The sequence below is a fragment of the Dermacentor andersoni genome, chromosome 5, assembly GCF_023375885.2.
Source record: "Dermacentor andersoni chromosome 5, qqDerAnde1_hic_scaffold, whole genome shotgun sequence".
Taxonomy (NCBI): Eukaryota; Metazoa; Arthropoda; class Arachnida; order Ixodida; family Ixodidae; genus Dermacentor; species Dermacentor andersoni.
Window position 1 is genome coordinate 151552291 of NC_092818.1, and position 15349 is coordinate 151567639.

At 45.2% G+C, this 15349-nt stretch overlaps 1 protein-coding gene across 1 annotated transcript in view; it reads right to left on the minus strand.

Annotated features, from left to right (window-relative positions):
- LOC126531400 (neural cell adhesion molecule 2-like) overlaps positions 1 to 15349 on the minus strand; it is a 180693-nt gene that overhangs the window by 143500 nt on the left and 21844 nt on the right. The window lies entirely within an intron of this gene.

Below are 15349 nucleotides of genomic sequence, written 5' to 3' on the forward strand. Positions count from 1 at the left end.
GAATGGAACACGACATGCAAATCTTAAAGTATAGGATGCCTAATGAGCAAAATTACTCGAAAATGCAATGTGACGCCGCTGCGCATCTTGGTCACTGTGGCGGATCTTGGTCAAATGTGGCATGAAGTGAAAATAGGAGCCAAAGCTACGTTAATGTAAGTGGAAGTGGGGACAATGTAAAGGAAAGTGCTCGTATTAGTTAGGATTAAACAGAGGCGTTTCATTCCGTGATGATAGTGCACGAATATATAGGCAGGCTCTGCCACTGCAACAACGCAATTTCGATGTTGTTATCCACAAAACAAACATCCTATGAAAGGAATAATTCCGCTGGCAATTGCAGCATACGAGGTGAGTGTCCGCAGGTTTTTCCGTTACTTGATACGGGAGAATCGGCCCACTACTTTGTGCTTCCAGGTGCAATTTCACATAATATTTTGTTTTCATTAGATGACTGTCTGATGTGGGTTGGCACTCACCTAGACGCGTACGCCTTCAGAAAGTCTTATTCAATAAAATTTATCACGTATGCTTTATCTGCAATGGCGCCGTTTGTATGCATAGCAAGAGGCTAGCCCTGGAGACCACAGAAAAGAGATGAACCAAGAATCCACTCTCGAGAAAGAGAAAATATTGCGACAGCATATTACTTGGTTAAGGACATTCAATCTTTATCAAGTTGCACTTAACAAGGACAGCCATTTACAACAAGAAAATATTTGGTCGTGTCATTCATGCGGCCGAAGAATAGCCTCAATTTCCTCTTTCTTTCTTTCTTTCTTTCTTTCTTTCTTTCTTTCTTTCTTTCTTTCTTTTTCAGCCTTCGCATCGAATTTCTTACATTGAAACACAATGGTGGAACCGAACATGAGAAATTCTCACCGCATGCTTGCGCAGCCTCCATTATTAACGTTACACACGAGACAGGAGAACGACATAAAGATGCAGCCGAAAGCTGCTTGCGCAACAATCCGGCATTGGTACCTAGCATGAGTGGCGCGCGAAAAGAACCAGCTGTTGAACATCGCCACCCGCGAATTTCGGGGATACTCATGCCAGGGTGCGTTGCCTAACATGTGATGAAATCAGTTTCTTTCGGGATTTTCTTAATGTGTCTTTTTTTTTGCTTCTTCACCACAGCTGCCATGGAATGTAGAAGAGGCCGATTTGTCGGAGAAAACAAGCAAGCCACAAGGAAAATAGCAAGGTGGCAGAGAAGGAAGCAAGGGCTGGGCACAATGTTTTGTTTTTGTGGCAGGCCAGACAGAAGAAACCAAGAAAGACAGAGAAAAGTACAGCTGTGCCAAAAAAAAGAAAATAGCGAGGTGGATCTACCCGGCCACCATAAGCGGAGACGAAGGCGTGGGCGTGGAAGATGACAAACGGGTATCTGGCGGTATTCGCGCAACAGCGCCGAAAGTGGTGGCGTCGCTATGCAGGAAGACCAGCAATGCCGACAGGAAGCAGTGCCACTGGTGGTTGTGCTGGTAGCATTCGTCCCGAATGGGGGGAAAGAAGTAAAGACCCTGCAAACTATGCAGCAACAAAATAAAAGAAACGTGAGGGTTCAGAAGAGAAACAGCAACTGAAGCTGGAATCGAAGTTGCATCACGACGCTCAGTGGGGAGAGATTTGTTTTATGCTAACGCTGCGGGAGGCAGGCCAGCAGGAACCCAGCAGCCGGGTGATGTCGCGTTTTCGCACGCGAACGCCAGTGTTCGCTGAGAAATCCCTGCGCGGGCGCGGGCCCCGGGACACACAGACAGACACATCGAATCGAGCCGGCTCGAAAAGAACGGCGTAAAAGCGGCCCCTGGAAGAGCTGCTGATGGCATAATCGATAGGGCCTGCCGCAGTCCGCGGGCTAGCGCACGAGCGGGTGCGTCTGGCGACAAATTCGAAGCTCCGTGGCATGAAAGCCCAGTTTGGTTTGTGCGACGAGCAAATGGCGCATATTTTGGCTGCACCCTTGAGCGCCAATGGTTGGTGGGAGGCCCTGTAGCAGAATCAGTCGTTTCCTAAACGGACCAAGCCACTACGACGCGGGCACGCGGTGCTAAGGCGTCGACGAGAGGTCATGGGTCGCGCCTGCGACCCCGAGTTCGAGCCCCGCAGCAACAAGGCGGGACAGAGGGAAGTGGTGGCGGAGAGCGGCGTCGGTGGACTTAGCACTTTCTCGATTACGACCAGCGGCTGCTTTCGATGCAGATTACTGATTCACCGGGTCCTGTAGTATGGTCGAATTCGTTAGAGCGGCACCAAAGAAGATTTACGGGGGAAAATCCAAGTTTGCATGAGAGGGTGCCTGCGTTGCTTAGGAAACGTCGTTTCACTGCCACACCTTCATGGTGCCCAACATTTGCTTGCTTCAAAAAAATTCGTCGTATTGCAGTTCGATTAAGATACTAAATTTTGGATGATATCGGTTACTTCTTTTTGTGTCTGTCTCAGATCCGCAGCACATGTCTGCGCTTTTGCAAAAATTTTTCTTGACTGTAGCAGGTTAAAGAGGGTGCTGGCAGTAAACAATAACAAAAATAACTTGTTTGTTGAGGTGTTGTGCAGTAGATTGTCATATGAGAAACTTTACTTCAATTAAGAATGTTTACAAGAAGCGTGCTGATGGTTCTTCATGGTTTTAAAATACTTTTGCCCATTTTCTTTCTATATCATAAAATTTCATATAAAATTTCGCATGCCATTGAATAATCAGCAAAATGCTACCAATTGCAAACTATATTCATTATAATGCTTGCAATCTCAGTACACGTAGGACGTCAAGTGTGTGCAACACAACAACGCGCTGTGGCCCTGACGTGCATTGTAGCCAAACCTCGAAGCCACAGTCATTCTCACATGCTGTCCGGTGAACTATCGCTTTTAAATTTATTTCTTACCCTAAGTAACTCAAAAGGGGATTATATTTGGTTTCGTTTGTCTTCCATTGTGTCATATTAATATGAGTATTCACTTCCGCACTAATTTTATCAGAGATAATAATAAGCGTTAATAATAAATGTTTATACACTGTTCAAGTGTTTCGTGCAATGAAGACAATTTCTCGTTGTTTGTGTACAGTCTGTTATGCCCCTCCTTAAAGTAACCTCATTTAAGAGCGCTTCCACCTCGTAAATACTTTTATGCAAGTTTGCAGATGTATGAGAGAAAAAACGCGGATGAAAAGGTTGTGGGGTCGTTCCCCGCTGCGGCAAGTTGTTTTTTCATCCACTTTCATTTCCAATGATTTATTGTTTCTTTATTTCATTTAGTAAGTACAAGTATTTCCCCCTATGTTTTCCTTGGTGTCAATGTTTGTTGGCTTGTTATGATAAGCTGATTAAAAATCGGACCCCTCGGTTAACCGCCTTTTATCTCGGTTATATCTCGGTTATATCTCGGTGAGTGTGTGTGTGTGTGTGTGCGTGTGCGTGCGTGTGCGTGCGTGTGCGTGTGCGTGCGCGCGTGTGCGTGTGTGCGCGTGTGCGCGTGTGCGCGTGTGCGCGTGTGCACGTGTGCGCTTGTGCGCTTGTGCGCTTGTGCGCGTGTGCGTGTGCGCGTGTGCGTGTGCGTGTGCGTGTTCGTGTGTGCGTGTGCGTGTGCGTGTGTGCGTGTTTGTGCGTGTGCGTGTGCGTGCGTCTGCGTGTGTGTGCGTGTGTGTGTGCGTGTGTGTGCGTGTGTGTGTGCGTGCGTGTGCGTGTGCGTGCGTGTGCGTGTGTGCGTGTGCGTGTGCGTGTGCGTGTGCGTGCGTGTGTGTGTGCGTGTGCGTGTGCGTGTGCGTGTGCGTGTGTGTGTGTGTGTGTGTGTGTGTGCGCGCGCGCACGTGCGTGCATGCGTGCGTGCATGTGTGTGTGTGTGTGCGTGTGCGTGTGCGTGTGCGTGTGCGTGTGCGTGTGCGTGTGTGTGTGCGTGTGCGTGTGCGTGTGTGTGTGTGTGTGTGTGTGTGTGTGTGTGTGTGTGTGTGTGTGCGTGCGTGCGTGCGTGCGTGCGTGCGTGCGTGCGTGCGTGTGTGTGTGTGAATAGATTAGTTGTAGTCCGGTAACATTTGTTCAAACAAGAGGATTTTGCGAAGCTCCTACAACTGAGACCTATTTTCAGCTCTTGTATTACACATCTTTGAGCGAATTTTATTGCTTTGATGTTGCAATTAGTTTCTTAGACGTTCAACATTCAACGCTGTAGTTACCCATACGAAATTTCCACTATCACTAGAACTTTCAGTGTTGCGAAAGTGCCGGTGGCATCAAAACATTCTTTTAAATTGTATTGTGTCCTAAAATTGCTTAATCTACCACAACTCTCCTATATGCCACTTACGGGTGTTTTGTGCGACAGAAAAAAAACACAATGTTACAAATTTTACCTCCTTTTTCCAGCATGACACATTTCACTTCTGCCTCATACCGCAAATCAGATGAACTACTTTATTTCCAGGCTGCCATTCTGTCTTGCGATTCGATATTTTTTTATAAAGGAAATAGCAGTAATATGAGGGTACGCTACGTGCGCTTCACACTTCCTACTACATAGGCGGGAGGCCTCGGAATTCAACCGAACATTGAAAGCTCACAGCTGACACCCTCGTCTTCTTTTTTTTTTAAGCTGAAGAGCTCTGACAATAAGGTCAAAACGAAGTCTCCTTTGAGGATTTAAACATCAGCAAGGAACCGTTTCTTGACGTGCTTTTGCGCAAATCAAATAATGATTTTGGTGGGAGACATGAAATGGACAAAAAGCGGTCTGGGAAGGGAAACCTTAAATGGCACCAAAGCAGATTGCTTTCTCTCTGAGGCCTGGCGAACATTCTTTTTTTTCATCTCCAGCTTTTCTTTGCAAGTTGTGCATCGTTCTCTAGCTCTTTTCTATTTTCATTTTCTTATCGCCTTAAGTCTTAATCTTATGCTGCCAGCCGCCCACTAGGCCACGCTGTGAAAGACGGATGCACTGGCTTCGTCCTCTATGACGGCTGTGCCACCATCCCATCTTCTAACACGGGGCCACCATCCTTCCTTTGGAGCTTGTCGTAACTCGGTTACGTCTATGCCGCCCGAGCTGCTTTCCGTGCAAGGAAGAGCAGCGGCTAGTACCGCGAAGTTCCCTAATGTCTTCGTAGCCCCTCGACCAAGGCACGTGTGCCGAGACAAAAGGAACAGAGCTCTCCCGCCCCTCCAACATAAAAGCGCACTCTGTTCTTCGCTCGCTGGGTATGTGGATGGCTCCACTACTGGGCGAACTCTGTTTTTTTTTATTATGATTACTATTTCTTTCGCGGATCACCTTAGTGCGTGGATTGTGTTTCGAGAAAGCAGTGAAGATGAGAGTCGGGAGTACCAAAAGCTTTAAACACGCAGCCAAAACAGCATATCCTCTGACGACAGTGTTCACGCTTTGCACTTGGTTCCTCTTCTTTTTTTTCATAATTATCCGAACCTCTACGGTGGAAAAAATATTCTAGCGTAGCAAGTGCTTGCTGTTTCTACGTGCGCTTTCTTATTACCCCCCCCCCCCCCGCTCTGCGCCTCCCCGCCCCCAAAGCAATCGTAAGTATTTAACGAAGACATTCGCTATATACAGCTTTGATGCACATCGTCCGGTGGCACCGCGGCTTTAAGTCCATATCCTTTCCCTACTGTTGCAATGCCGATTTCTCATCCCTCTTCCCATGAGGCGAGTTATTTGCAACCGCCTTCTCGTTGTGGTGGGTTGTGGAAGATTCGCAGACATAGAGAAGGAGAGAGAGAGATGAAGAGGAAGAACAGGGAGGTTAACCAAGAATCCCAGAGGTGGCGCCATCACTACAGGACGTGCGTCCACTCTTAGTTCAGCCTTTTGTAACGTCTCGCTTCTGTAAAACCAAATATGATCACGTATAATAATGACATCCTCGAATTATTACCAACAGTGCAGGTGCGAACGAAATATTTATGTGTGTTTTTACGTGCCAGTGAGAGTTGAGAAATTTTCCCCTAATACGATTATTCGCTTTTCTAGTCCTAATTTCCGAAAAGTCCTATGAAGAAACATTTAATTTAGTTTTTATTGCGCTAACAATCATATGGACACCCCAGGCGAATTTATGCTATTGGCGTTGCCGTGATACTCCGTATAAAATCCAAGGGCGATAAAATCGTCACCGCGCGCCCTATGCTGTATATGCGAGTGAACGCGTTAGAGCGTGAGCCGACAATGGTGGCTCAATGTCGCATGCGCATGGGAGGAAAGCGGGAAGGAAGCGCGCAGTCTTCCGTCGCGCGCAAGGCACCCGGCGGAGGAGGGAGAATTCTACTCTGGCGGCGGCTGAGTACGACGGGGCTGCGCGTGTCCGCCCGGGCGATACCTTGAGAGCGATCTGCGACAAGTACAGAATGTAGGTGCACCGAGGGCTAATAGCTTCTTGTTCGCTCTGTCTTCACCGCTTAGCTCGCGTTGAAACGAGAGGCCGCACGAAGGGCAATTCCCTCGCTGCTGCTGCTGCTGCACTCACTCCAGCGTTTCGATAGCGAGTGCGCGCGGTCATCGAGTGAGTTGCGTTCATGTTTGCTTGTGCACGCATGACACCATGCTTGCTAATATAGTTAGTAGGTGAATGTTTACAAGCTTATACGGCCAATCATACTACTATTTGTATTTCGTATAACTGTCTACTGATTTCCCATCGCAATCGATGCTTCGCCTTTCGGGCGAAACTGCGACTTCGTTAAGTACCACGAAATCTTCATCAAAATGTTATCGCATGTTGAAGAAAATTAGGCGCATATGTTGCGTTTTTGGAGCAATGTAACGCTTAATTTTAATACAGGGTACTGCCGTAATATGTTTTGGTGTATGTGCGAGTTCGGACACGATCTTGCATTTGCCGCTCCTACAAGTCCTTGTTTAATAAGAACTTATTCCGGCCTCAGCTCCGTCGCCAAATTCCCAGCGTGTTCACTGAAGCCCATACCAGCGTGCATGCTTCATTACCAGATTCAGGCAGGCTCCACCAACTTAATTGAAGATGCCACGCTTTGACTGCGACGCCGCCTTCCAGACTCGTACTCAGCGAAGCTTTCGTCAGGAAATATTTGATACATTTTTGACTGAAGCGAGTACGCGAGCATGTTAAGCGAAGTCGCAACTCTCTTTGAAAGAGTTTAGTTTAAAAAGAATTCGAGCAAGGAGCAAGGAATGCTTGTTATTTAAAGCGTCCAAAGACTAAAGCACCCGTAACACCACATTTAAAAAAATAAATGCTCTAATTATAACGTATCGTTCATTTTGCAGTGCACATTGCATGTGCTTTTGCTCGTTTCGTCCACAGAATACAATGTTGAAATTTAATTTCCTGCATTTCGTTTCACGTTGATACGTCCTCAACGCACATTGCTTGCGTGCGTGACCGGTACGAGGTCACCTTTATTGTTGTTTACATGTATTGAGACCTGCAATATTTTTCTAACTTTCCTGAATTCTTCCTTTCTTTTATTTATTTCAGTTCCATTTTTTGCTCCCCTCAATCCTCAAGGACAGACAGTCATTGCGCCCCTTCCAGCGTATATTGTTGCAGGGTAATCACAAGAAAAAATACAAATTGTAACATCATTTTTTTAGTATATACTTCTCACAAGGGTACAGGGGTGTACGCACTAACACCTTCCAGTTTCCTAAAATGCGTGTGGTATACTGATCAGATAAGGAGAACAGCTTCGTTTAATGAAACATATGAATGAACTTTTAACGAAATGATCAAATGTCAAAATTTACATTCGATTAGGGAAGCCGAAGGACTTTTCTAAACCCATAAATAGTGTGTAATAAAAAGCACTGCCACTGAGAAGCACGTAACACACTAAGCAAACGAACAAATTCTCGCATTAAGCACTACTTCTGCAGCACAAGGCACAGCGTATGTTTAGTCAAGGCAATCACATGCACCGTAGCTGGCGGCCAAGCGCAGGGCTGATGGTACACGACGCTGGCGTTCCGCAATGCCACACCTTTTCTATGCGCAACCCGGTCCCAACAAATCCGGTTCCTGAAGCACGGACGACGATTTCAAATTAAAAGAAAACCCTTCGACAAACAAGATTGCCTCAATGGACCAGGTTGCGCATTCTCTGCTTGTTTTTGCTTTCACTGTGTTTCCACGAAGCGTCGAGAGGCCCCGCAATGTGTTGCCTCATCTCTCTTAAGGATGCGACGGCAAATATATCGAAAGCGGCGAAAAAAAGCTGGGCGTATCCGGCTGTCGACGCTTTTGTCCTGGGTCCTGTCGCGATATTATAGCCGGTCCCATTGGCAACCAGCTTGAGGACGAGAAATTCTTCTATTTCAGTTCATATATTTTTTACCCTCAGGGACTTCCTACTTTACAGAGAGAATTATTTTATCTATTAATAAATGTTTAAGTGATTGAAAAGGGCTAGTTTTTCGCTGCAGTTCAGCTAGCGACGCGTTCTTTGCTCTTGATGTGCTATTTCTGGGCTCTATTCCGCCGTTGCACAAGCGCCCGTGTACTTTTTTTAGGTGCGCGTTAAAGAACAAAAGGAGGTCAAAATTTATCCGTAGTCCCCCGCTACGCCGTGCCTCATAATCATATCGTGGTTTTGTCACGTAAAACCTTGTAATTGCAATTTTGGAACTCCTGTTGAACTAACATGGCTTTCAATAATAGTTGAAAATGTCCGCACCATAATCGGAGTTGCGTGCTTGGTGCTAATGAGCACTGGTCATAATATATAGTTGACAGAATTTACTCTAACAAAGTAGTTGAAGTTCACATTGATTCAGTGGACGGAGCTTGGATTGGTGAACCTCCCTATGTAAGGGGTACCCGGATGCTACAAAGTAGGGGCAATATATGGCGCAGATGTCACCCTTGTAAAATAATTTCAATTATTTATTTTTACTGAAAATGAATGAGTTCACCTAATGAAACACAAATAAAATGCTAATAAATGGGACTTTGGGAATATAGTGGAGGTGCAAATATTTTTTCATTGCTTCATGGGTAAGAAGGAAATCCAGAACGTAAGAAGGAACGGTGGTTTTAGTTCCGCACACACGAATTATTTCGCAAAAATAAAGAAAAAATAACTATATATCACTCAACTTTCTACACCTTTCTATAGACGCCATTTATTCAACTCAAGCGGCTTTGCTTCCTCGGGCGTTAATTTTTATATTCACTACCAGTAAGTGGAACTCCTATCGACGCTGTTAACCGCCGGCTTGCTGCCCTTAAAAGCTGGCTTCTTCTGATCACTTATCGCACTGCCACGAAGCACGCTCTACAGTAATTCAGGGAGAAGGTGGCTCTCGAACCCTGCGTCGCGGTCCATTATCCCCTTAACGAAGCTAAAATTAGGTACGAGTATATACGGTTTGCGATCATTAAGTAAACGAGGAGGCGTTTTCTTGCGTATAAGAAGTCGCTCATCGATTGAATTTCTGTGCACTGGCAAGAGAGTTCCTCAATGCTGGAGACGTGCCTGTTGCATGCTTCGTCTTTTCACTCTTTCCTTCTAGGCTGGTCTTCGCAAAGAATAATTTCGTATCAGTGGTATTAGCACTGCTAGGCCACGCTACTAAAGATCTCAGTTTATCATGTATATCCGTATGAGTAAGGTTGAGCCTCACTCAGGTTCGTAGCACGAATGAGGTATTAACGTTTCAAATATTTACAAGCAATATTTAAGTACTAAATAATTTTATAACTTCTTCCAAAGTTCAATTCGAATAATTATTTCGAGTAACATTTGCCTGTGAACTGGCACCACTCCTAATTCGATGAAAACATCTACGCCCATTTTCATAACTTAGACCATTACGGCTGTTATGTTTCTACAGGTGCGCGAGGTCTTCGGCGGGACCCCAAATAAATAGAGGATTTTTAAAGCGAATAGCTTCTTTGGCTAAGTAGCTCGTAATTGAAGTGCTTGGTGGTGGTGGGACTTAAATCGCGGATGCAACTTACGCAATGCAAAGAGCAGTTGTTCTCACGCAACCAAGTTGCAGGGCGCGTTCATTACCGATCGCCAACATTTAAAGCTATATGAGACGTATGTGCTGTCGCGCGTGACCTTTGGTGTATCTGAAGGTCTAGCTGCGGCAGTGGAGGACTCTGAAAGGATACCCCTTATTTTCTCTCGCCTCCCGCTGTCCCTGTGGCGGCTACTGGAGAGGGCTCCTACGGCGGCAGAGGAGAATGACAGCCGCCGTTACAAGTCGGCGTTTGCGCCGCTGCCTAATGGCTCCGTCTTCTACGCAATTACGCAATGAGTCAACAAGCACTACCTAAATATCTCCACTTCAACAAACAGCCTTCAACAGCATCACTGTGAAATAGCTTTCCAGAAGCGGTCGGCCAATAGCTTACATTGTGTGACAGTCAATGGCTTAAGCCCATTTTGTTTTCTCAATGTTACCTACAACTACTAGTACCTCTCAATAAATGGGTCTCAAAAGCTCATTTAAAATATTCGAGAGAGACACTCAAGACTGCTTACGTGTGGGATTGCGAAAGCATTATAGTTCTTTAGGTGAAACCTTTTTTTTTTTTCGATAGTTCCTTGTCCGCGCAAGCTCTCGCCTGCGTTATAATAACGCCTCGGTAAGGCCAACTCAAAACGCGCCAGCCAAGCGTCTCAACGTGCTCATGACGCGAAGGCCCACTCAGCACCGTTCAACTGGACAATAATGCTTTTTATTTTATACACTCATTTTAGGTACTCATGACATGACATGGCACCACCTCCTCCCCATCGGCTGCGCCGTCACGTGTGCAATGACGCACGTACTAGACACACCTTTAGTTAACGAGAACCATGGAGCCACCATGGCATCTATTGGCGTGGAAAAGTTGCCACAGTGCGGGAAAGCTCCGAGCGTTTTAAAGGCATCAACCTGTCTATATTCGCACACGCGACAATTTGCAACTTGTTCCTCATTAGCAAGCCGTGGTAGGAGCTGTAGGTATTACATTGCTCGCGTGTTACCATTCAGACATTACATCGCGTTTTTGCTGTTTTTGTCTGGGGATTCACGTGGGAAAGAACTAAACGAACAACTATTTTTAGGCGTGTCCGCCTAGGAGGACTTGGCCTGTGACATGTGTATAATAGGCAGCTGATGAATCACTTTATGTTTTTTCCGTGGTGTTACTTACCATATTTTACGAACTCTGTACCAAGTGAGGATAGGTAAATATGTACCAAACTTAGTTGTGTGGTCGGAGTGTCTGCCAAGTAGCATTTCTGGGTATATGAAAGAAGCGTACCTTTCGTGTCGTATTTTACAAGCATGCCTCTTAGGGGAGGCGTCAAAAGTTTTTTTCTTCAAACTGCATACTAATACACTTGAAGTAAAGACGTACATGAAAGGAAAAGGAACACTCGTACCTTGGGCACTCACTGTTTTATTTCTAGGAAACTTGAGAATGTTGAACAGGTTTTTATAGACTGTTAGGAAGGTTACCTCTTTTTGGATATTCTTCAAAAAACTTTAAAAGTGGACTTACCCATAGATAGCTACGGCTTTAGATTTTTACCGATCAATAATGTCGAAGCCATTTCATTTGACATGATGATGCTCCTGGGCCTACATAGCATTTAGTTGTCAACAATGGCTGATTGTCATACAGATCTGGATGTGAGGCCAATAAGAAGCTACTTTCGCGAATCTGTAAGCAGAATGGTTCAAGTGTATAAACTGCTAGGACAAGAACCAGCTGGCTTCCTAGGCTAGGAGGCCTAATGCACATGCAAGAGTTTCGATTGTTTCTCTCCTCAGCTCTTGCTGAGCTGGTGTGATTGTACAATGTATTTCTGTGTGCATTCAGTAAAGGCAATAACGAGAGAAAAAAAGCCACCGTGGCGTCGGCGGGACATGCTCGTCTCGCACTCCAGAGACCCGGGTTCGATTCCCACCCAGGCCAAAATTTACCAAATTTTCTTTTCAAAGCCATTAATTTACTTTGTTTACAGGAACCTCCGGGGGAAATCTGACATCAATCGGAGCATTTTTGTGACGTGTTTTAGCGCCGTCGGTCATTTCTAGTACCATCCTTCGGTGACGCCGACTACGCCGACTAATTTTCGCGTAATGGGGCATAGTGCTTTCGCATTAAAACTTGCAGAAACTCGAAACATATCACTTCCACTTTCACTGGAAAATATGGGGTGGATCCCGGAGCTACACATCGCGGTGCGAGATGGGAATTCAAGCCGTGGTGACTGGTTGGGCAGAAGTGGCAAGAGCGGGAAGCTGGACAGATCACTTAGAGGGCTCCCCGAATTGTTTTCTCTTTCTTTTCTCTTTATCCACTGAGCGGTCTGGTTCGCAGAAATGGCGCAAAACCAACGTTTCCGCTCGCTCGCCCGCTGAGGAGGAGTAGTCATACGTAAATCGCCCGCATCAACGCCGATCGATAACGGCGTTTCTTCCCAATAAGTTCCCCCCTGGTGCTGCAGGCCATTATGACAAACGTAGCGACTCAGCCTAAGTGAACCGACCTTAGTGTGCGCATGCGTGTCACTTGGAACCGATTTAAGGTGTGATGCCCTGTGCCCGAAAAACTAACTCGCCAAACCAGTGATGCTGGAGGCAGGGAAGCGACAAGACGGTGGAAACGGGTACCCCACGAGGATCACCCACGAAGACAGAAACCTTCCAGAAAAGGTGGGGGGGGCGCAGTGCAAGAGAGAAGGCAGCTGCAGAAAGGCTTCGTTGCGTGGACAGTACAACGCCCCTAAATGGGAGGGCAGTAATCCCCGTCAGGCCCCAATGCCTGTCAGGCACGCCACCTGTCGTGACATGCGCCGGCTTTCCTGAGAGTGGACTGCATAATTATGATTTAGAGGAATCCCTTGACGAAAGCGCGCGCGTCCTTCTTTGTCTGTACGTTCGTCCACGGCCTTTTCCTAGCTCTCTAAAGAGGCGCCTCTCGACGTGAAGATATCGCACGCACCAACCCCTTCATCCTCCTAGCGGCCGCCATGAAATCGAGAAAGATGTTTGGTAAGAACTCACCTGCGCGAAGGTGGGACACTATACATATATATATATATATATAATGTAGATAGATAGATAGATAGATAGATAGATAGATAGATAGATAGATAGATAGATAGATAGATAGATAGATAGATAGATAGATAGATAGATAGATAGATAGATAGATAGATAGATAGATAGATAGATAGATAGATAGATAGATAGATAGATAGATAGATAGATAGATAGATAGATAGATAGATAGATAGATAGATAGATAGATAGATAGATAGATAGATAGATAGATAGATAGATAGATAGATAGATAGATAGATAGATAGATAGATAGATAGATAGATAGATAGATAGATAGATAGATAGATAGATAGATAGATAGATAGATAGATATTTGAAAAAGAAAACAAAGTTACGCGAACAAGTACATATATTATCAATGGCCAAATGCTTTGATTTTGAACATATTTGCGGGCGTGTACCATAAAGGTTTAAATCGTTGGCTTGGACGCTTACCATCTTCTACTCGATTGGATATGCGTTCGCTTGGATATGCTTTCTTTACTTTGCGTCATCCTTGAACCAGGCGGTAACGAATACACAAACAAAGACGATCGGTTCATATACTAGCTCGCACCTGCTGTTTAAAGTCTGGTCTATTGCGGGCCAGAACTATCATATAATTATGATTCATGCCGTAGTGGAGGACTCTAGATTATTTGACCCCTTGGGGTGCTGTAACTTGCACCCAATGCATGGCGCACGGATGTTTTTGCATTTCTCCCTCATCAAAATGCGGCCGCCGCGGCAGGGATTCAATCTCGAGCCCTCAGGCTTAGCAGCACAGAGCCACCCACCACGCTACCACGGCGGCTTGAGTACAACGCTTCCCCCATGTGTCTGATATGGTGCCGACGCGGCCATTCAAGTTACCTCGCACCATCGGTTCTTCCACGCGACACACAACGTTTCAAAGTAAGGATTTTTCTCATTTGTTTTAGAAAATTACATCACCGCCACTGAGGAACATGCAGAGGTGCATATGTATTCTTAATAACCACAGCATCAGTATGTTAGATCGTAAGTGTGGTGCCGAATCATGTCGATGAAGCAACCTAGCAGCATAGGTATTTAATAGCTTTAATTGCAAGTGAAGCTGCTGAATAGGCCGACGTCATTCTCTAGAGTCTAGAGCATTATTAGTTGCATGATAGTATGCTGAAACGGTGGCATTGCCAGGAAATAAAGTAACTTAAATAGCGCTACTGGCAACACAATATTGCCTCTCGTTACATCTGGCACATCTCTCGAACATTGCATCTCGTTTCGCATCTGGCACACGCGGGGCTCGGTACAATGCCTCGCGTACAAAGCAAGCACTCAACTGGGAATTGCTCGGCACGCGCCGGAAAAAGTTGAGTCTGAAGTTTTTCATGCTATCTATTATTTAGCTGTTCGGGTTGTTCGCGAAAAGTTTGTGCAAGAGCCTCTCTATAGATTCAACCGTGTTGACCACGCTGTTAATGCCCGTGAATTCGCGACAAAAACTGAATTCTTTAGAATGTCTTTCTTTGCTAAAACCATTAGGGAATGTAATAGACTGCCGAGTGATGTCGTGAGGGTTGAATCAAATGATGCTTTTTTTTATGTTGTAGATTGTAGATGTGCATTGCTAAGGGCTTTGCCTTTCCTCTCTCCTTTTCTTCTTTTCTTTCTTTTTTTCTTTTTTTTCTTAGCACTTATAACTCTGTCCAGGAGCAGAGGTGTCATATGCACATCCTCTTGTAACCCCCCCCCCCCCTTCTCCCCACTGTAATGCCTTGGCGCTGTGGGTTTCTTAACAAATACATAAATATAAAAGCAGCATGATACACAAGGAAGGACTAAAGAGCAATCTAAAATTACTTTTACAGTCGTATAAAAGAATTAATAAAGGGAAATGGAAGTTCTGACTCACTGAGCTAATACACGAAATCTGGTACAAATGTCTCTGTAAGCTACGAAACTTAAAAAGAACTGAGAGAAATGCGTGACTAGACGTAATAAACAACCATTAGGCTATTTCAGCGACGGCGTCCTAGAACTAATCTAGAGCAATGAACCTAGCGAGAATAAGATGAATATTGTCTGATGGTCAGAGAATTTTAATACATTGTTTTATTGCTGAATTACCTAAAAGCAAGCTTCATGCTTCATTATAATTCTCCATTTTCAACAATTCTAGCACAAGAACAGGTGACGGCCTGAAGAAAACAATCAGCCTCCTAAGTTCTTAGGTACGATTTTTTTTTTCTTTTCAATGCTACAGTCCTCATGGTATTCAGGAACAAAGTCATTTCTCCGTTCTCACGTATTTCGGATAGAG